The following is a 24,423-nucleotide window of genomic DNA, read 5'->3' on the forward strand; positions in this document are numbered from 1 at the left end:
TACCACACTATCACAAATGCAATCAACAAGTAAAATTAAGGAAGTGGTAAATGCACCTATCATGCCTTTCCACTGTACTAATCTTCCACACTTTTAATTTAAACCACTGCAATCACTCTGTTGTCCATTAAAGCTGTCAAAATTTGAATTAGACTAGCTATGCACCCTCTCAATTTATGCATGTGGACTTTAGTCAGACTTCCATATTGTAAAAATCTGGCTTTATGCTGTAAACTTTGTTCAAATATCAGAAACTGAAATAACATACCAGTTTTAAATTAAAAGTAACTCTTCTTGGAATGAACAGACTTTACGCCACATTTTAAACAGAGCTATCTCAAATTGGCAGTCTAAGCTGAGACTGCAAATGTTGCTGAGACCTGGCCCAAGCCCCAGACATGGGATGGTCTCCTCCATCTCATACCTTCCTCACAGTTTCTCAGAGAACAGTTGCATATAGAGTTCCAGAACAGCAACAGTTAGTAGTGCCTCAACAGCCTGGTAAAACAACCAATACGCATTGCTTCCCATTATTCTGGTCTCATTCCCATTAAAAGAGTACATTTACTGAAATTGGGACTTCTCAATCTTCAATCTTCAGCTAATGTATACACTTTGCTCAGAGTTCCTACTTCTGATTTCACAACATTGAGAAGTTATCCTGACCAGCAGCATTACTTCACTTTCAGCTAAACTTGCAATAGCAAAACACTCAAATGAATTTTAGTCTTAACATATTTTACCAGTATTGTAGATGGAGAAAGCACACAATTTAAATCACTACACCACAATCTGATGCCAAATTCTTTGAAGTATTCTCAGAGTCAGCCAAGTCCTGAAAGAAGTTTTTGCTTCCTGAGTGATACAATCCCTTTCCTGCCCTCCCTGGCTTGCACAATTTTGAAGCAGAATCTTAGAAGTTTTGTATTAAAAAGAAACATTGTTCCTGATATAAATCTTGTTCAGGAAAGATAAAAACTAATTTCTTTACCATATTTTCAAAATCTAAATGAATACAGTAAAGTCATGAATATGTCTTTCTCTTAGCATCAGGCTGGCAGGAATATGGAGGGTGATACATTTCATCATGGACCTATATACCAGATAACTGGAGGCAGCTACATGTTGCATAAGTTTATAGTTATTCTTAATTTAAACAAAATACCACCCAGATACTGCAGCTCTCTTTAAGTGACCAAATTGTACAGTAACTAGCTCTCAAAAACTGCAAATGTCAAAAGTGCTTACAAATACTGAAGTCTTCTTTGTGTTTGATCTCCTTCGATACTGTCATTTTTTAAAAAATTGTTTACAATACTGTAATTTTTAAAAAAATTGTTTATGTATCTCTGTGGTGCCGTAAGTTTTTTCTGTTAAATACATTCCTTGCAGCTTTTGTTAACCCTTCCCCCCTTTTTAAAAGAGAACTTACCCAAATGCTTATTGCTATGAAGAATAATGTTCCCAGAGGCAGCACAAAAGAACAGCCTATAGAGTAAGCATGGCGCACAATTTGTAACTCCTCAAACCTAGCCACACACGAAAAAGTATGTTTTCTTAGCTCTGACCAGAATTTATCTTCAAACTAGTTCAGAAATGGCAGTATTATTGACGTATACAGGTAAGTATAAAAGAGCCAAAAATATGTATTTCATATAGAGACTAGATATATATCATACATCAAAAGCTTTTTGCTTATTAATAGAAAAAAACCTTGACAAGACTATATCGCCCACATCTAAGTGAAACACAGAAAAAGAATCAGCCACAAATACATGATTTTTTAAAAAGAATTTGAACTTAAACAGCTATCTAACAAATTCTAATGCACACAAACCAGTTGCTTCTAATACTGGAGATCTCTGGAAAGGAAGATCTACTACTTCTAAAGTACTGACATTAATTATTTTAAGCAACTGCAAAGAAAAGTCTAGATAATTCAATAAATTGAACACCTAACAAAAGCTTTGAAAGCAGAACAAGGAAAACCAGATATACTACAGATAGCTGGTAGAATGCTATTCACTTAACTATCAAAACATTCTTTGAAAATAAGGTTATTGAGGATATTTTAAAATTAGTTTAAAAGTCACAGTAAGTCACTTACAGGGAAGGTAGAATACAAACACATAACCATGGTTCACTACAGGCTACCACTACAAAATTTTAATGATAAGCAAGCTTTTTGGATTTTGAAGTGCCAGAGAGAAACCTATACATTCAATGGACAATTCTTACATTAAGAATATAATTTTTATACTAAGGCTTTGAATAGGAAGATTTTGTGTTTCATAACGAAATATTTACTACAGTTTCAATCATCACCAAGCAGAATTTTCACAAGGCATAATGTTTCACAGCAGTGAAGCCTACTGTCACAGTCCTGCTCCTGGCTGGCTCCTTAAGTTTTCAGCCATCTGTGTTCTTGGTCCAGCTGTGTGGTTACAGCCATGGTTACACTATGCCATAGCAGGCGGGACAATGTAATAGACACAGCCCCAATTTACAGTATCTTAATAGCCAAGAAACTGTATCGGAAGATCAAGGCAAGCACCCTGTTGTCCATATTCACTTTATCAAAAGGATGAATTCTTGTATGATGGAAAACACTATTAAGCAAGTATAGTAAGTAAATGATCATCTGTGATGGTAAAATTGAACTAGGGTGACCAGTGAAGTTGCCATCCTAAATTTTTCCATCATGCCTGTTCCACAAGGACTGCTGACAAGCTGCAAACACAAGTAGCAACTGAGGTACCACCGATTTACTTCTGGTAGGTTATACTGAAGTTCAACAGGATTTCCTACAATACTTTGTCCAACCATCCCTACAGCAAGTACAGACACCTCTGGGACAGGAGCAAGAGCACAGCCAAGGGGAGTAACCACATGCACCACCCCACTTCCCCTGCACAGAATGCCACTTGGCACCCAGCATCTGGGCATGGTTTTCTTTATTTGCTCAATTGTCTTTTCACTGGGAAAAAATGACAATAAAACCCTAATAAATCCATGGGTACTTAAAGATCTTAACTATTGTTACCTGCACGCTTCTCACATAAGGTCAAACAATAACCCCCAGTCTAAAATTTCAATTGAAAAGAACAAAATATTGACAAATGCTTGTTAATTAATGATTCAAAAACACTAAAAGAAAACAATCTGTCAGCAAGACATGAAAGATGTTGAAGACATGAAACATGAAAAATGTTCTTCTCTGTATAAAGAACATAGAGAGAAAAGATGCATGATCTGAAGCGCCTTTTTTTGTTAATAAAGATAAATTTGTTAAACTTTAGATTAAATGCTTAGATAGCTAGTTTGGGAATGCATGGCTTTAGTTAAGCAGATAAAATTAAGGAGTGGTAAATTTTCTTTTAAAAAGGACTTACAAGTTTCTACATTTCAGGTTATTTACAAAAAAATTAATTCCACAAAGACTTTCACTATACTACGGCTTTGTGCACTTTGAAATTATTCTCTGAATCCTTTGTGCATTCATTTCTATGGGCTTCCTGTGAAGTCTAAGTCAAATTAACTGACAAAAGATTGAAATTAAAAATTTTCTAGAAAGTGTGTCCTTGGTTAGTTCAATTTTTCCCCTTTTGTTATTGTTTTACAGGTTAACAGCCTACTTTCTTAAAACATTGGTGAATTTCAGATGAAAAATTATTTTAAATATCAATTATTTATAGTGATCCAACAAACAAGGAAGAAGAGCCGTGACTTAGCCTAGTTAGGAGAAAGACAGAAGTCCCTCTGGGAACTTTGTGACTTCCAGTACTTATCTGATCTTCTACTCTGTACTGATGTTTCTGAATTTCTTCTCATCAAGAGCAAAGTATGCATGTGGTTGTCTACAGCAATTTTCCAATCCCTTTCCGTAAACATTACTAAATTTTATAACTGGCCTTGCACTTTAATATAAGTAGAACTTAACAGTTTGCTCCCTCTTCCCATATATGTTCATAGGGACAAACTTTTCTGAATCAGGGGCTCTGAAATACAACTTTCGCATTCTTGTTCAAATCAACAAAGGATTTAATACAAACAAAAATCTACATCTGAAAATGTTCTTACAAAAGCATCTGTCAGTTCTAAGTCCTATTCTAAAATACCTACTTTTAAAGGAAGTAAAACATACAGTCTTGGATGACAGGCTTCTTTAAAATTCCTTGGTACTAAAAGTGCTGGACTGGAAATGAGAGACAACATGGATATAGATGTACTCAACCAAAGAAGGTTTCCTTTACAAGGCAAACTCATTATAATGCTTCAGAAAGAACAAAGCTGAAGATTACTCTCAATAAATGAATGACTTTTCATCTGTGGATCCAGTTTTTCAAAACAGGTCTGTCTGGTACTGCTTCATGAAGTATCAGATCTAGTCCAAATTTAAATAAGCTGAATCATATCCCATGGGGCTCTTAAGCTCTGCTAGTCCTTATTCCTCCTACCCTGGTACCTGCATGTGTCTCAAGCACTACTGGCTTTAAGAAGGGATCCTACTGCCTGGTTCAGAATATATAAATTCATGAATGAGAACACTCATCTGCTTTCCTTATCACAGCAACTAAGTCAGGACAACTTTTGTCATCCTGATACCAAGGATATCTGTAACTACAACTTTTCAAACTCCTGGTTACCAGTCTGCACACACCATTGCTGCACTTTAAACACTGGCTCTCACCTGCACAAGGAACTGCAATTCCACACCACAGGCTTCTCTGGTCTCAGCTTAAGCACTACATGGGAGACTAAGGAGAAACACACTGCCACAAAGATAATTTTTAGAAACTATTGGTGAAAGCCAGAGTCCCTAATGGTAGACTACCTACTCTCCCTTGCTCTAGGAAAGCCAAAACAATCTGGAGACTATCTTGGATGAAAAAGGAACACATTGATAAATTACCCTGAGGTACAAGAAACCAATCCATGCCAACTGAGCATAACAAACAACACATGACAACAGAAAGGAAGAATTCTTCAAAATCACTTCTGGGACTTTCCAGAGTGTATCATTAAATTCAAACACATTGCCAAAACGTAAAACAGTAATCACAAAAGCAAGCTATTCTTGAGGTTTTGATATTTCTGCTCATCTTAGCTTAATGAATCCTAAGCATGTCATGACATGTTCCTGGGAACGTGACCATGCTACTTTCAAATGCAATTTGGCAAAACCCCAAAGCTAACTCATCTGTTTTTAACTTCATGATTTATCATGTTCACTTTTTTCCCCAATAATTTGTCAGCTTTTACTAACCCACAGAGTCCAGTCCACCCAAATCCCTTCCTAATTCACAAGAACGTAACAAATTTTACATTTAAAATGGCATAATACCTAATTTAGAAACGTCACCTCCTTCCTACTCTATGTTTAGGCCATAAATATAAAAACTGGCTATGCTGCATAGCACCACAGTTTGAGACTTGCAATAAAAAACAAAGCCACTGAAATTCTACTTATTGATGTTAAAACAAAAACCAAAACAGTCCTGAAATTGAACCTTTCATCTTCTAAGATGATTTTATTCAATTAAATGCAATGCTATCCCGAAGTATTTCATACTATTATTAACAACATACATTTCTGTAAAAGCAAAACCCAGGGGGTTTTTCATAGATCTTTCTAGTCTTTGCCATTTCAGCTGAAGGAACACTAGGGATTCTAAATAATGTTTATGTGTAAAGCAGACTGTTAATATGAAGGTTTTTTTTTTTTTTAAGGGGATAAATAAAACGTGTTTCTTATTCATATTCCAAAATGTAGAACTCAACCACTCACTGTGTGGTAAAGCTGCTGCAAACTTACAATCACAGAACCTTGACTAACTTTTGTTATGATTACAGACTACAGTAAATGATACTGAAGTGTAACAATTATTGCACTATGTTTCAATGCACTGAATGCAGTAACACACCATTCAACAAAAACTAAAGATGTTATTCCACTTTATAAATTGGTAATATTCAAATTTGGGAAGACTGTCACTTTTGGGAACACTGTGTTTACAAATATTAAAGAAAAGTATTTCCAATAATTTTTAAAGTACATGTAGACTTAAAAAAATTTCTCTTGGCCACTCACATGCATATATACACCATTCCATCTCACTTTTTAATAAAAACTCAAAAAGGTAAGGAACACATTAATATACTTCGAAGCCAGTTCCTTCAACATGAATCTACTACCAAAATATTTTAAAACCCAAAATCTTACATTTTGAGAGCTAATCCCGTTCCCTTAGAATAAGGTTCTCTTCAAAGAACCTTAAGTACACTGAAAATTGCAACGTACCTACACACTGTACTTTTGCCCATTAATTTTTTGTGTCTGCTCAGGTAAGTAAATTTTGACCGATGACTGCTTCCTGTAAATGAAGTAGATAGTAGATTAGTAAAGTATATTGTTATCTTCCAACTTTACAAGTCCTATTCTTCCATAAACAGGAAAAAATCCATTTGAAAATATTTTATACACTGAAAATAAAATGAAATAAACTAAAAAGGTTCTGAATAGTTTTAAAGCAAAATCTAAATGCCATAAAAAACAATAATCACACTCAAAGCAAAGTAAAAGTCATTAACTAGAGGAATTTAATTTTAAAAACAAAATTATTACTCGCTTGAAGATTTAGGAAAAAGATGGCTCAGCAGTAGGTACTGGTGTCTTTTTTCCTAGAAAAAAAAAAAATTAAAGGCTGCAGAGATCTAGATCTATAGTATCTAGAGACCCTTTCTCCAAACACAAAGCCATAGATGCCTTGATCTTGTACAGACAAGTTATTCTAGTAATACAGATTTGCCATGTAAGAAAACCACATAAGAAATCACAAATGGCCCTGAAGTTATTTTTAACTGTATGTAATTTATCCTCTGCTAACCCAAACAGAACTTAAATACTGACAACTCCTTCTATTATCTACCTTACAGGGAACTTTTCCTCCTTACAAAAATAAATGCTTCCAAACCCAGTGCTTGGGATAGCAAAAGAACAAGTTCAAATTCATGAACCTATAGTTTTCAGAGATGACTGGAAAGACAAAACCAGAAGCTGAAAGTGTAGAATCCCTATTTTCAAATCCAAAGGAGAAGAAGGAAAACCAAAACAACCCCCAACAGAAAACTTAGTTTACTGAGAAAATAATGGAAAGAAAAATGAAAAAGAATTAAAAATAAACAAACAAACAGAAAACAAAAGATTACCAAAAAGCAATCGGGAAAGCAGATGGTGACCTTTCAGGGTCTAGAGAAGGAACCTGCTGTTGCACACAACCACAAAATTGTAATTTGTTTTTCACCAGAAAGCCAAAGAGCACTGTAAGACAGATGCCCAGAAGAGGCATAACACAACCAGGTGTGGGTCCTGCAGCTGCATGGTAGAACTCCACCAAGCATTTTGCATTATCCCTTCTCACAATACTTTCGTACAGTTCTTTATCTCAGAAAAGTGGCAACATTTCAAAGTACCTTTGCTAACTAATTTGGACATACTTATTCTGCAAAAATTTTTAAGCCATTCAACCAAAACACTTCAGTGAAATCACTCCTGAAGCACTGACACTGTAGGGGCCCTTTCAAGAAGGCTACCACCAAACACAGCCTAGAAGAAAGCCTGAAAAAAGCAACCAAGTTGCCCAGGTCCACAGCAGTCAGCCCTGTGGTCCCTGAGCAATTCAAGCACAGCCCCAGGTCCAGTGCACCATGCAACACAACCCAGTTTGGCAACAGTGGGGCAATGGGAGGAAGAAAAGCAGGACAGGCTGTTGTCTCCAATGTTGGCACACCACTGTACAGCAGCACACTCAGCCTCATCACATCCAGCAAAGAAACAGCAGGACAGCAGACAAGTTGCTGTCTTACTCCTTCCATTTACAAAGGCTGCAAAGTCAACATACACCACCAAAAAGCCAGCATAAAAGTTTCATATGCCTCTGGTTCTGCAAATGAACCTGGCCTCTCAAGTCATATAACCAGATAATCCAGAGACAGTCTCCCTTCACCAGCACTAGCAAAGAGCAGTACCGCTGCCCAAAGCAAGTAGAACTTGGCACTGCTGGATATAAGGATGTGTCTGATAGCTGGCTCTTCATCTGACAAAATGGAGGTGGTATCAAATACCATGGAAAACCCATAGGTTTCTTTTTTTTTGGAAGAGATTTCTATAATAACTTCATTGGCTATAAAAAGTACAAATTGTACCACCTAAGTCTCACAGGAACAATCCTTCTGCCTGGAAAGGGACTGGATCCTTCAGGAGCTTCAACGTGTAGGACATAAAACTTCACAGCTTCCTCAACTCCCTTCTGGGTAGATTCTACATTCACCTCACACTCCCTAACTGTGCTTTCTTTACTTGCCTTAAAATGCTACGATTTTAATTCTAGCATCCTTACACTTAACAGTATCAAGTATTTCTTCTAACACTGTAATCATTAAGACTACTACATTTATTTATTACATTAAGTTCAGACTTGCTATACATGGAATAGCCTCTGTCAATGAGTCTTATAAACATACTGATGGAAGCATGCACCATAGCTGGCATGCAAATAACAATGAAGTCGTAAGAGAAATTAGAGAGAAAGGGTTACATTCCTTTCCTGATCAGATATGACAAACTTAATCACAGCATAAGCAACTGGTATCAGGGTATAAACCCTAAAGTGTCATTAATTCCAACACAAATCTAGACTGCTCCTTTGCCTTGCAGAAAGGGAAAGGGCTTGGGTTGCAAAGCCTCTCTAGGCAGTGTCACACAGGAAGCTGGGTTTCACTCAGCTCCTCCTTCTCCTCTCTTGAAAGCATCAAACAACTACACGAAAGTAGCCTTTTGTTCAGCTCCAAGGAAGAAAGGCATCTCACACCGTTACAATGTGAACTTTACCAACCAATTAAAACAGTATTGCTGAAATTCCACAGCACTCCAGTCTCATCATCCCTAAGACAGGGATTGATAAAGCACGAGTGGGACTCTACTCAAGTACCAAAATAGGTAAGACTTGAGAGCACTATAGCCAAACCAAATTGGAAATCAATACCTTTTCAATGAGAAAATGCCAAACTTGATTATTTTGTTACATATGTAAATAATGTTATATTAAGAAGACAACATGCTTATCCAAATATTAGTCTATTTCATCTCTACAAACACAAACTATTCCCATCAAAATCACCCTAATTTCACCACATTTTCTGTGTTTTATAGGAAAGGAGAATTCTTCAGCCCAAAGGCTGTGCATCAAACTATTCTTCTCTTCCAAATCAGATGTTAACTTGATTAAAAATTTTGCAGGAAACGTGAGATTCTCCCTAGCAAAGAGATACCTTGCACTCAAGAGGAGTAGTTGCTGCCATATCCTGCATGGTAGCTTCTGGCTCCTGAGCTTTCAGTTCTCCTGAAGGTAGGAACTATATCTACTATCTAACAGTATCATTAAATGGCTCTCAAACCCATGAGAGCCCTTATACAGCCTCCCTGAGGAACCTATCCCCAGCATCTGACCAAATACATGCCAGCTTCCTAAAAACCCTTTTATTCAAACCTTTATAACAATACTGTCAATTCCATTTTCCTCTCACTTTCCTGTTGCACACCTCCAGTTCTTCCTCTCTGCATTTCTGGTCCAAATTGCTAGAACCATTCCTTTTTAGTCCTTGTAGCAGTTAATATACTTCTTTAAGTACAGTGTTCCATGTGAGGTCTTAACATTGTTGAACACAGCCACTGTATTTCACTAGTGTTTGGACAGAGGCACTCCTATGAATATATCCCAGAACAGTGCCAGTTTCTCTCTTTCCCTCAACAACATACTGCTGGTTTGAATGTCCTACTGCTCAGTGCAAGCATTACCTCCTTTCCTGCTAATTGAGCAGTACTCCTCATCATATATTTGTACTGTTTGGCATTTCTGTACTTGCCTTTTTATGCAAAGTGTGTACATTTACTTTCTATTCTATCAGCCAATAATTCAGGAAAAGTATTGTCAAGTACTAGCCTCAATAAAATGCATACAAAACCTGAAATTTCTCTACAATTTCACAGTGAAATATTCATACTACAGTTTTTCAAACAACTTACAGAAGCTTCAGTCTATGACACACCTCCTTAACTAAGTTATGTAGACCACACCAGTGTATGCCAAAAGCTCTTGTTGAAATATACAGGATCTCGTGCTTCTCTACTCAAATATCCTGCTCCACCACTGGAGAACATGGTTGTTTCAGCACAGTTTGGTTCTGTACAAAACCTTTCAAAATAAGCTTCAAGAGTAACGCCCAATCAGACTCCATCTGCAACCTAAGTTTAGGCGTTAGCTTTACAAACTCTTAAGCTACTCACCCTCCATTTTAACAAACTGAGAAAAAACACTGCTAGGTGTTTAAAAATCTTAACAATAACATTAAAAAAAAAAAAATCCAAAGAAAAAAGCAAAAAAAAAAAACCCCAAAAAAAGACAACATACACTAAGAATGATCTTATTTTAGAAAAAGTAAGACAGAGTAGAGGTCACAGAAATAAATAAAAATCTATGAAAAAATAAAAAGAAAAAATGGCTATTAATATTAGGTTTGATAGAAAAAAAATTAAAACATTTTCTCGAAGAACAGCTTCTCTTCCTCCCACCTCCATTTGATTTTCAGAAAAACTACGCAGTACTCACATTGACAAGTCCCACTTTGAATCTCAGACCATACAGTTTGGACAACTATCTCAATACAAAGAAATCTCAGTTTAAAAAAAATACCAAAACACAAATGATGTGGTCCAGAAAAACTGAAAAGTGTTTCTTCAAGCATTCCAAACTTTAATACAGATTAATGCAAAGCTAAAACAAAGATGCTTCTGACATTAAAAATTTAGGTCACATAGAGCAAAGACAACAGGCAGTATTTCAATACTGGAAAGATTTCATTATTTAATTTTGAAATTAAATTGCTGTCCTCCTGCGTGTACTAATGCATAAATTAAAAAAAAAAAAAAAAAAAAAAAAAAGGAAAAAAAGTTTCTCTAGGTAATAAGGCCCTTTTGTATGCTCCATCAAACCAACCAAGTCTTCAGTACAGGTTCTTTGTGAGTAACTGAAGAACTCAAACAGCTGCATTAAGAATCCTGCTTTCAAAAGCAACACCTAGGTTTGCCTTACCAACAAGCAAGAGAAGTGTCAGGGAAGGAATCACTCCTGGAGTGATCTCAAGCCTACAAAAGATTTCTGAAGAGGCAGGTGAATGACATTTCAAACTTGTTAGAAGTAGTTAAGCATAAGTGAGGCAGACCTAGTCACTGCATCTACTGGAGCATACTGCACATTTCCTCTGATCTTACTGATTGGAACAAAGCCAATAATGCTAAACTTGTCACACCAGAATTCTAATGGCTCATGCTAAAGAGAATACAATCATTTTATCTGTCACACAGATATGCAACCAGCATCTAAAATGAGTAACTGAACAACCACACACAATAAACTAAAACAAAGTTTACCACTTATATTTATCTGCAGCTCATTTACTTATTCTCTCCCATATTCTGTTTCAACTGCATCTTACGCTTGCCTAAGACAGCTCTACATTGACATTAGTATCTCAGGACGCAGCACTTGAAGCCTGAAGTAGAACAGGCATCAATGAACTGCACTTAGGACAATCAAAAATTATTTATAAATTGCTCAAATATGCAGAGCTTTGGCAAGAGCACAAAACAACTACAAAAGACAGTTAACAGAAGACAAACATTAAGCATAAAGGATTAGTAATCCTGAATGATCTTTTGCTACAGATACTACCACTATTAACTTGAGTGGGAGACAGCTCTCAAAGCAGAACCACCATGACTTTGCAGACAAGTTCACCTCCACGACGCGAGGGTCACACTTAGAAATCAGAGATGCACAGAAATATCCAAGTTAATCTTCTAACTATCCAAGTAAAATAAAGTAGGGAGAAAGAACTTGCAGTTTGTTCTAGCACCAGTTTCCCCTTTAACCACTTCATGAAATAAAATCACTAGTCTTTCTTTGCATACATTAAGTCCAAATTACAACAACGGTTTCCATTCAGAAAGAGTCATCAGCTGATAATTATGAAGAAAAATAATGCAGGATTATGAATTACTAGCTTTGACATATTAATGGAGAGATAATCCTAAAACATGCACATGTCTGTATACTTTTCTGTCAAGTATCCTTGTAAACAAAAATGAACCTCTCTACTTGGTACCTTACAACCACATTCTCGTTCACTTGGATCACGCAGACAACCTAACAATCCCAGCAGAACATTCCCATTTCACCAAACTTAGGGGACGGGTATAACAATCCACAGATCAAGATATAAAGGTATAAACAATACACACACGTGTGTGTACATATAGATCTCCCAACCAACTACAGATGACAAAAGCTTTGCCAACTGGCAGGATTTAAAAAAAAATTTAAATATAAAACTCCTATAATGTAAGCTTTCTTTAATCCCTCCTGTCCTGAAAAGATCACAATGAGCAATGGAAGAGTATTCAAATTCATAAAACCTAAGACAATATTCAGTTTCTGGCTAACTATATTCACATTCAATTGTATTTCTCAACTGCTTCATTCAAAATTCTTCATTAGCCTGTATGACTTGACAACTCCTTTTCATCTTTCACTTTTAATTCCTCCACATATTGGACCTCTGACAAGATTACTAAAATCAACATCTCTTATCTGTGCACAAATTCATGTCTTTCTCCGTATTTGGGAAAGCATATACACTTAAGATTTCATCTGGGGAGTGAACTTCCAATGGAAAAACTACTTATTTTTAATAAAGATCACTAAAAATTACAAAACATTTATTTAATTAGATTTCAGATTGTTAAATGGATAAAAAGGGACAAGTAAATGTCACCACAAAAACTCATAAAAATAGAGCATTGCAAAGACACTGACTTGGTCCAGATTGCACAGATGTAACAGAGGTTCCTTACAAGGAGGAGTGGTAAAAATGAACACCAGTAGTCTTCTTACACAATACATTAGGAAGAAAATCTTAATGTGCTGTACAGGGAAAAGTATGAAAAGTAGCTAATTGACATCACTGAAATATTGGGCCATTTCCAGTGCTGAAATAACCCAAAATGAGAATAAACATGCAGATGAAAGCAACTTCATATGGGTATATGATCAAAAAAAAAAAAAAAAAAGTAGTAACTCTGGTTTGGGCCAGCATAAGTAAGTGTTTACAATGTCAGTGAAACGACAATTTTCTGTTGATACTACCTGCTTTTATGGTCTCATCTCTCTTCTGTTACTTGGAAATTACAGCTACCCAAGCCATTATGGTCTTTTACAGTGTTTTTCTTCTCAATAAGGATATTTCAAAATATCCATTGTACGTGATCACTATTTTAATCCCAGATTTTAATTCAAGAAATATTAGACCAATATTATCCTAAAAAACAGAAGACATTACTGCTGGAAAAAGGAAAATGAAAAAAATATCTTCATGCTTCCAACAATAGGCAGAAGCAAGTCCAAACAGGAGCATGGATATTATTTAAAGGAGGAACAAACTTTCTCAGTGGTCTAAGGCAAACTTTCACTCTGCTGTGCTAAGGTATTCAAATCATAACACACACCATTTCAGCACCATCATAAACTGAATTGATATTTCAAAAATTATTCTCTGAATGCATAATAGAGATGATGGATCTATCTGTAAATGTCTACTTCACAGGTCCAAACCTGCCACTCAGGATCCAAGTCATGAAGTGACTGAGGCTTTTGCTAAGGTCCTCACAACATCCAGAGTAGCAAATTCAATCCCTGACATGTTAAATTATTTTGTCTTGATGAACATCGTGTGACTTTACAGCATTTTCTTCAATACTGCTATACTGTAATGATATATACCATCCCTGTCACCCAAAGACAGCAACCTCTCAGTCCTTCCACTTCACTTACGAGCTACAGAGAAATGACGTAACATTTCTGTTTCTCTGGGATGGACAACTCTAAAGTGCAAGACCAGTGCATCCCATCATAGATTCAGTAAAACTAACCCTAATCAAACTTTATATTGGAAGGAGAAAGCTGTTTTGAAAATAACCCTAAGGACCTTACTCCAGGTAACAGGACAAATTACCCCAGTCAGCTGTATCCAACTTAATAGGACATAGGCAAAATTTCTGGGCACTGGGCCTGAAGTTTAGTCTTCCATTGAGAAGAAAAGGGAAAAAAAAAAGGATGTTTCAAATAAACTATACAGTTTCTTGAATCTCAGTTAAGAGAACTCTATTTTATTTCCACAGAAGGAGATATCATCACCATACCTTAGTGCTGTAAAGAAGCCAATCAATCAGGTATTTTACTGTTAGCAGATCTGCATCACTAAAAAAACACAGATACTTCCTCTGTGACACTCGCTTCCATATTTCCATTGCATTGTCTTGAAATTAAGGGAGACACCAATTAATTTCCCAAATGGCCAAGAGAATGGCCAGTCACAAAGCCTGAAGGAAAAGGGAGAGGAGAAGATGAATGCTTCAGAATAAAATTATTTCACCTTTCTCTTCCTTTCTGATAGTAGAAAAACAGGCAATAAAAAATCCTTTCACTCTGCAGTGCAATGAAATTTTATACAACAAAATTCCACGGTGACTGCAGAAAGATAAAGGTAGTGACAAACTGTAGGACATGTACGAATGGTAGGACTTGTGGCTAAGCGCATCAAAAACAGGAGAGAGTGAGTTTGTTGTGGGTTTGGGTTAGTTGTCTTGGGTTGGTTTTCTGGGGTTTTTTTCACTTCAGCAAAAGGAAACTGCAGGCAGGGTGGACAAAACGGGCAATAGGAACCTGCTGGGACACCTACAGTGACAGCAACAGAGTGAATACAAATGGGTCATTAGAGCTAGAGGTGAAGCTTATAAAGCCTTCAACTGTGACTATTTTTCTTCATGTCTGAAAAGAGAGTAAGGAAAAGCTGAAGCCAAGGTCTCCAAGCAGTGTAAAAGCCACCTAATTTGGGAAAAAAAAAAACCCTAAAAAATAAGAGGCAAAAGAACGGATGCTGTCAGCTAGAAAACCTGTCAGCATGAGACCATCTGTTTTCAGGTCAAACAACACAGGCAGATCCTCTACAACAAATACAAGTGCATTGGCAAAACATATTCCTGCCTATCCCTAAACTCTATTAAAATTTCTCTGACTGTGTCAGGACAGCCAGACATGAAGACAACACCAAGAATATCCGCCTAGAAGGGTAGAACTCTTGACCTTTCTTTCCTACAGCCAAGAAAACAGAAATCAGCAATGAAGCAGAGTTGTGCTTCAGCCATACCTGCAGGTATGTGGTAATCTAGCTACCACACAACATCTGTGAAGTCGCAGGATGCTTCCCTTCCCTCTTCTGTTTCTAATACACAGGGCAGTGCCATGCCTTCAGCTAAATCCTGGAACAAAGCCATTATCCTACTAACACCTGGGGATTGTGCTCTCTCTGATAGACAAAAATGACTGCAGACCTGTATTGTATTATGAAGTTACTTTGTTCCCAGATGATGTGGGAAAGACAGATCCACTACTGTGCCCCATAAATCCGCAGCCTGGAGCACATGCCCAGACAGGTTAAATAAGCAAACATCCATCTCATCTGCTATTGAGAAGCTTTTTCACCTTCCCACCATCTTTTGGCCCTGTCCTACAATACACAGAGCTTGAAGAGACCATAAAGCCACTACCACAAATGCCAATGGCAAGTAGATTTAAAGGCCAGAAACCCCAAGTGAAAAACTGCACAGCTCAGGGAAAAACAAAAATAGCCAAGTGCTGTTAGTAAACAGGGGAGGGCACCAAGAATACTCCAGCTAAATACCACTTACAAATAGAAGAAGTTTCTAATTCAAATAGCTTTGAGCATACAAGGATCTCTGTGTGAACACCTATGTGACTCATGCCTCAAAGGTAAAGCCATCTTCACATCTGTTAAAAATCTGCAAAAATAATTTTTTGTTTGTTTAGTATAGTTAAAGGAGTACTACATTCAATTAGATGTTTGGCAAATAAGTTAACAGGTCAACTAAGTATTTGTCCAACTGTTTTATGCAGGATCTAAGCTCCACCTTTAGAGCACATGCAGCCTTTGGCACAGTGTGTGCAAAAATAGAGCCAAGACAGTCCCAACAGCAACAACCCAGCCCCTGGACACTGGGAGTTCATCACACATCAACAGCACTCATCTGAGCACATCTGCAATATTAATGCTTTTTTGTTTGAAGTTGGTCAGTACACAACATCACAGCTAAACCAATTCATACACTGAAACTGAATTTCATTCTATTTCATCTAATAGATTCTGACTTCTCCAAGTTTTTCCCCATTTAATTCCTCAAGCATCATATATTTATGTGGAGCTATAAGCATCCGCTTGGGCTAGTCTAGCCCAGTCAGGTACTGATGCAGATCCATTCCATTGTGCTTAATTTATTCAAACAACACAGCCCAGACATGGGTGTATCTTTTTTTTCTCCAGTTGCTCCATTTAACTCAACACCACAGTATGCTACCCCATGCATGTTTTCAAGAATTTCATCCACTGACGGTTAAGTGGGTATTAAGAAAACTCCAAATGCCCTTATTTTTAGACTGTCAGTAGAGCAACTTTACAGTAATGCAGCAACAATATCAGAGCAAAATAAAATTGCAATTCATGATAAACAGCTACATATCTCCAAAGTAGGACTCAGGAATACAAAGGTAAGGAGATATGCCTTCACCCTTAATATACACATACTCTGTAGAGAATCAGGAGCCCTAAATAACCCTCATGGACTTTATTAAACCATGAACAGTGGTTTATGCTCTTGCCAGCCCTGCTAGCAAACAAATGCCAAATCACTGAGGAAAGTTAGTTCAAAATATCATTAGACTTTTTGCTTGTTTGGCTTGAGAGCACTTTGCAGATCATGGGTTTCATTCTTACAGGCCCTTTGCGGTTCATCCGTAGACGCTGTGCTCTCTGCTCATGCACTCCCACCTGCCCAGACCAACCAGTGTACAAGAGCAACAAACAAGGGCAACAGCCCTGCCCCTGAAGAGACAGAAGACAGCACAAGGTCCTCCAGGAGAACAGAGTAGCAAGACACCTTTGCTGACTAGCAAAGGTTGCTGCAGCAAATTGTAAATCAGCGAGTAATATGCAGGGGGGAAAAAAGTGTAATTGAATAAATAAAAAGGCCTCATGGTAAAGTATTTAAAATGCGTTACTGGAAAATATCAACTTAAAACAAATTAGCAGTGCCCTTTAAATCTTTATTTTTACACAACATACTCTTAAGTGGAAATGTCATATACACAACGAGCCTCACTGAAGTCAAATCAGAAACTCATGACTTAAGTTATGTTCAGTTAGGGATTGAAGTTAGGGATTGAAGTCAATCCCTTCCCCACAGCAAGTGCTTTTACACACAGGGAATTTTACTGATACCAACAGGGTGCAGACCATTTTAAATTAGGGTCTGAAAATAAAGTTGTATCCATACCCCTTTTTGTAAGGAGGAAAAAAGGGTTGTAGAAGAGACTTTCACCTTTCCCTTTGTTTTTCCCTCCTCTTGTTTTAAACAGACAGCAAGGGAGAAAAATTCAAGGAGAAAAATACAAAAAAAGCACACCGTGATATATAATTGCCCCATAATAACATATCCTTAATATGGGAATTTCAAAAAAAGTTGGGTTTCACATTAAATATCACAGCACAGTCTCTTATAATTGAATATTTAACTGAAAACTGTCTTTGGCTAACAATTTAGACTTTACTGCTTATATTTAGACATTGGTTAACAGATAAAACAATTTAGTCTTTGCACAACACTTGTCCTTCTCTAACTGCAAAAATCTAACTGCATTTAACATGAAAAATAAGCCTATAGCTACTCCTTCCAGGGCCCATCCAGATTTTACACTCATTTAATAAGATGGAGCAAGGTAGTACTGACAATTAAGTAAACTGCACATCTCTTCCAGCTGATTAGTGTCCAGGTTATTTTGCTTTTGATTAGAAAAAACACCTTTCTATTCCTGATTAGTAAATCCAAAGTACCTAGAAAAAACATGAAGTTTATTCATTTCATCTCTCATAAACCTGCTCAGTTCTCAAGTCAATGAATGATTCAGCCTTTTGCTCTTTAAATTGGAATAGCAAAATGGCAAACTTTTCTTTTGATGTATTGCAGGTGATCATGCAAGAACTCTTTGGGTCTAACTATTGCTTCAGTATTGCCTATGCTACCCCACTCTCAATTTCTTGATGGACCAAAACAGTAATTGTTCATAAGGCACTAGAAACATTCAGAAGGCAGCTAAAGAATAAAAAAACTTTTTAATGTAAGCACAGATACATCTGAAAGCACAATGACCTTCTAATTAAAATTGTGTCATTACACAGGCACTCATAAATGGAGCTACACTGAGCACTCCTTTATTTCACAATATATTAAGAACCATTCTTTTAAGGTAAGATACATTACAACATTTAAGACTAAGTCAAATTTCATTATTACAAACTTTACTATGCATGCTAAATCCTTCTCCTGCAGTATTAAACATCTAGAAATGAACACCCAGAGATTATCTTGACTATATGTAATTAAGATTAAAAGATATGTATCATCCAAAGGCATCCAAAAAATGCTCCAAAGTCAAGGCTAGAGGTCATGATATTTACACAGATTTAAATATAAAAATATATAGTATTTTTAGATATATATAAATATATATATATATTTATATAAATATATATATATAAATATATATAAATTTTTATATATATAAAAATATATAGTATTTTTAGGAAGTTTTTCCAGTAGTTTCATCCTCGGCTACATTCCAGTACTTCTTGCTACCTTTTGTCCCTTAAAAATATCTGCTGTAACAATACAATAACAAAACAAGTATTCAAAACCCTTCCATAGCAAATCTATTAAGAAATAATGCTGTTATAATCTCTGTTCTTATACATATCTGGAGTTTGAGTATGTTTTAAGTTACAATATCAACATGCAAAACATTTTTCAAAGTTCAACACACTCTTCAAACAAAAAAGCATAACAAATTGAAAGATTTGAAAAAAGCATAACGTAACAGTTCATGATTGATTAAAAATATGATAAAATAATAGGTCTCTTTTTGAGTTTGCTTTTAGTTAAGTTGAACATGTCTATATTCATTTTTGCTCACTTTAACAAGAGCATAAAGAGAAACTGAGACCAGGGGAAAAACTCCAAAGGTCACAGATAGTACTGTTTAAACACTGAGAGCAACAGATTGGTAATACTGTAATCTCCCATTGTCCCTAAGACTGGCAATGGGAATTAACATGATAGGAGCTAATTCTTCTTCCTTTGCATATTATCAAAGAGTCTCTAAAGCTAAAATTCTGCATTGAATTTGTTTTAGTACTGGACAGATCTTAACCAGCTGAGTGTAGTAGCACAAACAAAAGTTACAGGGAATTGTTAGCATATTTTGCAACTATGCAGAAGAGCAAATCCCAGGTTTACTCTTTACTGAAAGGCACGAGTTCCCTCCTTCATTCCCTCACTATGGATAGAATTCTAAGAATGCAGCTTCTGTCTCTATTTAAAGTTTGAGAAGTTAGACAAACAGAACTTACTATAAAAACTGCTATTCTTAGCAAAATAAATTCTCTTCGTCTATTATAATGGATACTCAGCCTATAGCAGCCAAGAGCTCGATTTAGGACTTGCTGCTACAGAAGTCTGGCTCCTGGAAACAGACACACTTGAAGACAAAGTAATTTGATTGTTAGGAAAGTATCAGAAAACCACCTTTGGATAAGACAGGCACACAGATAAAATCTGAACAAAACCAACCAACAAAAAAACAAACAAACAAACAAACAAACAAACAAACAAAAAAAAACAAACCAAACAAAAAAAAAACCTAAAAAAAACCCCAAAAAACTGAGAGGCATGTAAAATGGCAGATTTGAAGACTTTCCTCCACAAAGCTTAATTTTCCCATAACTCATTTTGCAAATTCATCCCTATTGAACTGTTCTATTTTGGGTTAGTAGCTTACTAAGTTATATTTGTAAAAAGCTGAAGTTATTCTGAAAATGGTATGCAAAAGAAGTATACTTGCTACAAACAGTTGTACAGAAAAAGGGCATCCTATATAGAAAGAATCTGAGACTTCACTTCAACTTGGCCAATTTCCAGTGGATACTCAGTGAAATATCACATTAGTCACACCATGAGCAGACCAAAAACATCTTAGTTCAACGACATGTCTAAATTAAATGCCAAGCCAAGATCTTGCTCCATCTATGAAATACTCCTGTCTGTGACCTCCAAAACTTCATTCTGTGGGAACTCCCAAGAACAGTAATAGCTTCCTTGATCATGCTTAAGCTGGAGAAGAACACAGCAAGCTATCTGAAATATCTCTTTAGAAACTTGTTCCTCTTCCCCTGATGTAGCAGCTCTAACTCAGCTGCCTTGCTGGAAATCAGAGATAATTGTTAGAGCCTAAGGCAGTGCTTGCAAGCCTGTCTAGCAAGGAACAGTTTAAAAATCACTTTCCTCATTTATCAGAGCAGGCTCTGCCAACCAACTTCTCCATTGGTTCTTACAGCAACTTCCTAGCCAATTTACTGACTGGCCAGATCTCTTGGGTTTATTCAGTTGCTTACTTCCCTGTCATACAGGTACCTGTGCTGGCAGACCATTGTTTGCCAGGAAGCATTTATGAACGCAGAGAAAAAAGGAAGCACAAAGCTTTTTGTGCTGGTAATGATCATAAATAGCTTGCTCAGACATGGCTGTATCAAAGCCATTGTTGTGCAGCTGATATTTCACTCGGAAGGCTGACACCACATAATATGTTTATATTGGTCTTCCATGATCTCTGTCTAGGGGAAAGCAGCATCTTGTATGAACGGTTTCTGCATCTTGCTTCCTAAAGAGAAAATGTGACACTGTTTTGAACAGTCCACATTGTCCAAAAACTTAATTTCCACAATTTTTCTAAAATCTCTCCATCTAATGCTTTTTGATTCTGTAATGGGTTGACCTTGGCTGGATACCAGGTGCCCACCAAGCTGCTCTATCGTTCTCCCTTCCCACATGCACAGGGGAGAGAAAGTAAAAGAGAAAACAACTCTAGAGTTAAGTCCGTTTACTAAACCCAAACCAGAAGTTTGCACGTGCAGAAGAGGGAAAAAAAAGGTTAATTCTCCACTTCCCATCAGCAAACCACTTTCCAGGAAGAAGGGCTTCAGCACCTGTAGCAACTGCTGCAGAAGGCAAACTTTGTAAAATAACAAATACCATCCCCCCATCTCCTCTTTGTCTTAGCTTTTACATCAGAGCTGACTTCATATGGTATGGAACATCCTTTGGTTATTTTGGGTCAGCTGGCCTATTGTATCCCCTCCCAGGATTTTGCCCACCCCCAGCCTACTGATGTGGGGGAAGTGTTGGGAGATACAGCTCTGATGCTGTGCCAGAGCTGCTCAGCTGTAGCCAAAACAGTGGTGTGTTATCAACCCCTTTCTAGCCACTGATGCAAAGCACAGCACTGTGAGGACTGCTGTGGGAAAATGAATTCATCTCAGCCAAACCCACTACAACTGCCTGTAGAAAACACCTTTTGCAGGCTATCAATGGTTACCACCAGCATTCTCAGGAAATGACAGATAAGTAAAAATAATTCTAAGAAACACAGCTTATTCCTCTCTGCCCTTGGAATGGTGAGCTGCAAGACCAGCTGTAAGGAATCAGAGAAACCACATAAATGAAGAACAGCTTAACCATAATAACAACTTCTACTTTATAAACCGTTAAACAGCTTTCAAGGGACACCCTCCTTACAGTCTTTAATGGTATCTCTTTATCAACTACTAGTACCTTCCAAGACACTGAAAGCCAAACAGGAGATTCCAAATCTGTTCTGCTCCTAATGTGGCTGCAACAGTGGAATCCCAGGATCTGGTTATTTCCTTTTCACAACAACCCTATGGCAAGTTCCTTGGAGTTAACTGAGGAAAGCTAGACTTAATGCCTAAGTAATGTCTCTGTTAACCCTTTAACAGAGACCTTATTTACTTAATGGGTTAACAGAGACATTAGAGACAAGACCTTATTTAAAACGTCCATCAGGTTGTTTTAAGCATCCCAAGAATCCGAAGTATTCACTTAACAAAGGTGTACTTTGAAACAAATAGAAGACAGTACTCTCTGTCTCCTATCTGGACACAAGCTGAAGATATTTTTACATGGATATCATGCTTTTAATTTGTTGTATTTCCCATAAGAAAGTTCTATACGGAAGACACTCATTTGAGAATTGCTTACTTAATTCTGCAAAAAAGAAAAATATACCATATCCACAATCTCAGGTTATATTATCCCTCAAAACAAATCTATATGTAAAAAAGCCCAACTGTCCCATTTTGGAATATATACCTGATGGCACATCAGTTTGGAGTTTTCAAGTCATGTTTGCAAATTAAGAGTATTCATACACTCTTCACGAAAGAATTGGCAAAAATAGGAAAAAAAATTCAGAAATCTCAAGACTTCTCTGTAACAGGATGAAGACACATATACACATACACAAAAGGAATCTTCACAACTAGATTTATTAACTACAATATTGAGAAACTATTGGTTTTAATACTGAAATTAAGTAACACAACAGAAAATTTACCTTTTAAAAGAATTGACCCTTCAAGAATTTTCAAAGCCACATAAAACAAAAGTTTTAAATAAAGTATGAAAGAGTGTCATGATCTTTTCTATTTGGTTTAGTTAGGTAAAAACCCATATGAAAGAAATTGTGTCAGTAGTTTACTCTTTTGAAGCACACCATGTGTCAGTTATGTGATGTACATGGGAGTAATGTATGTCTGCAGCCCCAATGGATGCTCCCTTAACCATTTACGCATCTTTCTCTTTCCAGAATTTTTTTTCCATTACAGTTCTTAATTATCCAGAACCCTTTTTAAAAAAAAATTCAAGTAACTGTTTATAAGCAAGTCCACCAGTTTATGTAAGCCCATCAGTATCAAATGTATTTTTACAGTTAGAAGGCCTAATAGACATTTTAAAGAACAAAAACATCAGAAAGATAAATTAACACTGATAAAACTCAGTGATTCTTGAGTACATTACATACTTGAAAAAAAAACCCACAATAAAAAAGCATTGAAAAAGCTGGTGAAATATGTACCCTGATTTTGAACTTTGTTAGGACAAACTGGTGGCAAGTACTATAGCTCACATTTTAAGGAGGTTTTTACAAGCGAAGTCTGTACCTTGGGTTAACTTCATACTGTCAGCATGGTGGCCCAGTAGGGACCTTTTCACAATAGAGCTCAAGAGAAGTGCACAATTGGAGAGGACACTGAGTCATTGAGCAAAAATTACATATTGCAGATTTTTTATTCTGAATGTTCTACTCCTAATACAATTTATACTGATCTGATTCATTAAAAAGAAAAAAAAAACACAAGAAACTGTAACTTAAACACATTTTTTAGTCAGAACTGGTAGTCATTTATATATGCATCTGAAAGGAGAAGCACACACTGAGACTGCAAAAGCAACACTGCACATCCTTATAAAATAATACATTAAAAAATTAACACATCTCTCAACCAAAAGAATCTAAATAAATTTTCTGAAGTACAAACTCTGGCTTTGTCAGACAAAGAAGCTTGAAGAGGAATGATTCCAGAGGTGCTGTGCCTAAAAAGCAGGCAGTAAGCAGTCCGTGAAGAGCCAGTAAACAAAACATAATTCAACACAGGCCCTTCACCAAGAAGGACAAGCACTACTACACAGGGAGGATAGAGTGGCAGAAAAGAAAATATGAGTCCAGAACTGCTCCCTAACAGGAAAATATGCTAACCATACTCCTATTTGTGAGCTCAATAATCGCTACTCACACAGGCACATAGAGGCAGTCTTCAATAAATGCATAATCCCATAGGGATCCTACTGATTATACACTGTTGCACAGGGTTTGGTTTTGGGTTTTTGTGGGATTTTTTTAAGATTATTCAAAGGTTTCTCAATCATTATTATACTGTATTTGCTACAGTGATACCAGATTTATCAGAGTTCTTATGCTTTAGCACTGGTCTAGCAGCTCTCCTGCCTGTTTACATGGGAAGATTTTTACCAAAACCTTGGGTTACACACAGAAAACAAGACCTGCATAAAAAGAAAAAAATATCCCTGTCTGGAAATTGAAGCATAAAAAGAGGAAGTTTTAGTTCAGCAACTCACAATGTCAGCAACTCACACATTTAAGTGCATCCTAGTGAAAATCCTTGACTATTATCTGCAGGACATCTGCACAACATAAAGCCGGGCTGTGCCACAAGCACAGTCTGAAAAGCACATTTACAGCAACATTT

At 36.6% G+C, this 24,423-nt stretch overlaps 1 protein-coding gene across 4 annotated transcripts in view; it reads right to left on the reverse strand.

The window, feature by feature from the left end:
- Positions 1–24,423, reverse strand: part of CNOT2 (CCR4-NOT transcription complex subunit 2) — an 85,056-nt gene that overhangs the window by 46,557 nt on the left and 14,076 nt on the right. For 2 of the 4 annotated variants that reach the window (XM_053977972.1, XM_053977968.1), the window contains exon 2: positions 6,302–6,374. The exons of the other annotated variants lie outside the window; for them this stretch is intronic. The gene's annotated coding sequence lies outside the window, so the exon portion shown is untranslated. The remainder of the gene's footprint in view (positions 1–6,301; positions 6,375–24,423) is intronic. 4 annotated transcript variants of the gene reach the window in all.

This window comes from Vidua macroura, chromosome 5, assembly GCF_024509145.1.
Source record: "Vidua macroura isolate BioBank_ID:100142 chromosome 5, ASM2450914v1, whole genome shotgun sequence".
In the NCBI taxonomy this organism is placed as follows: Eukaryota; Metazoa; Chordata; class Aves; order Passeriformes; family Viduidae; genus Vidua; species Vidua macroura.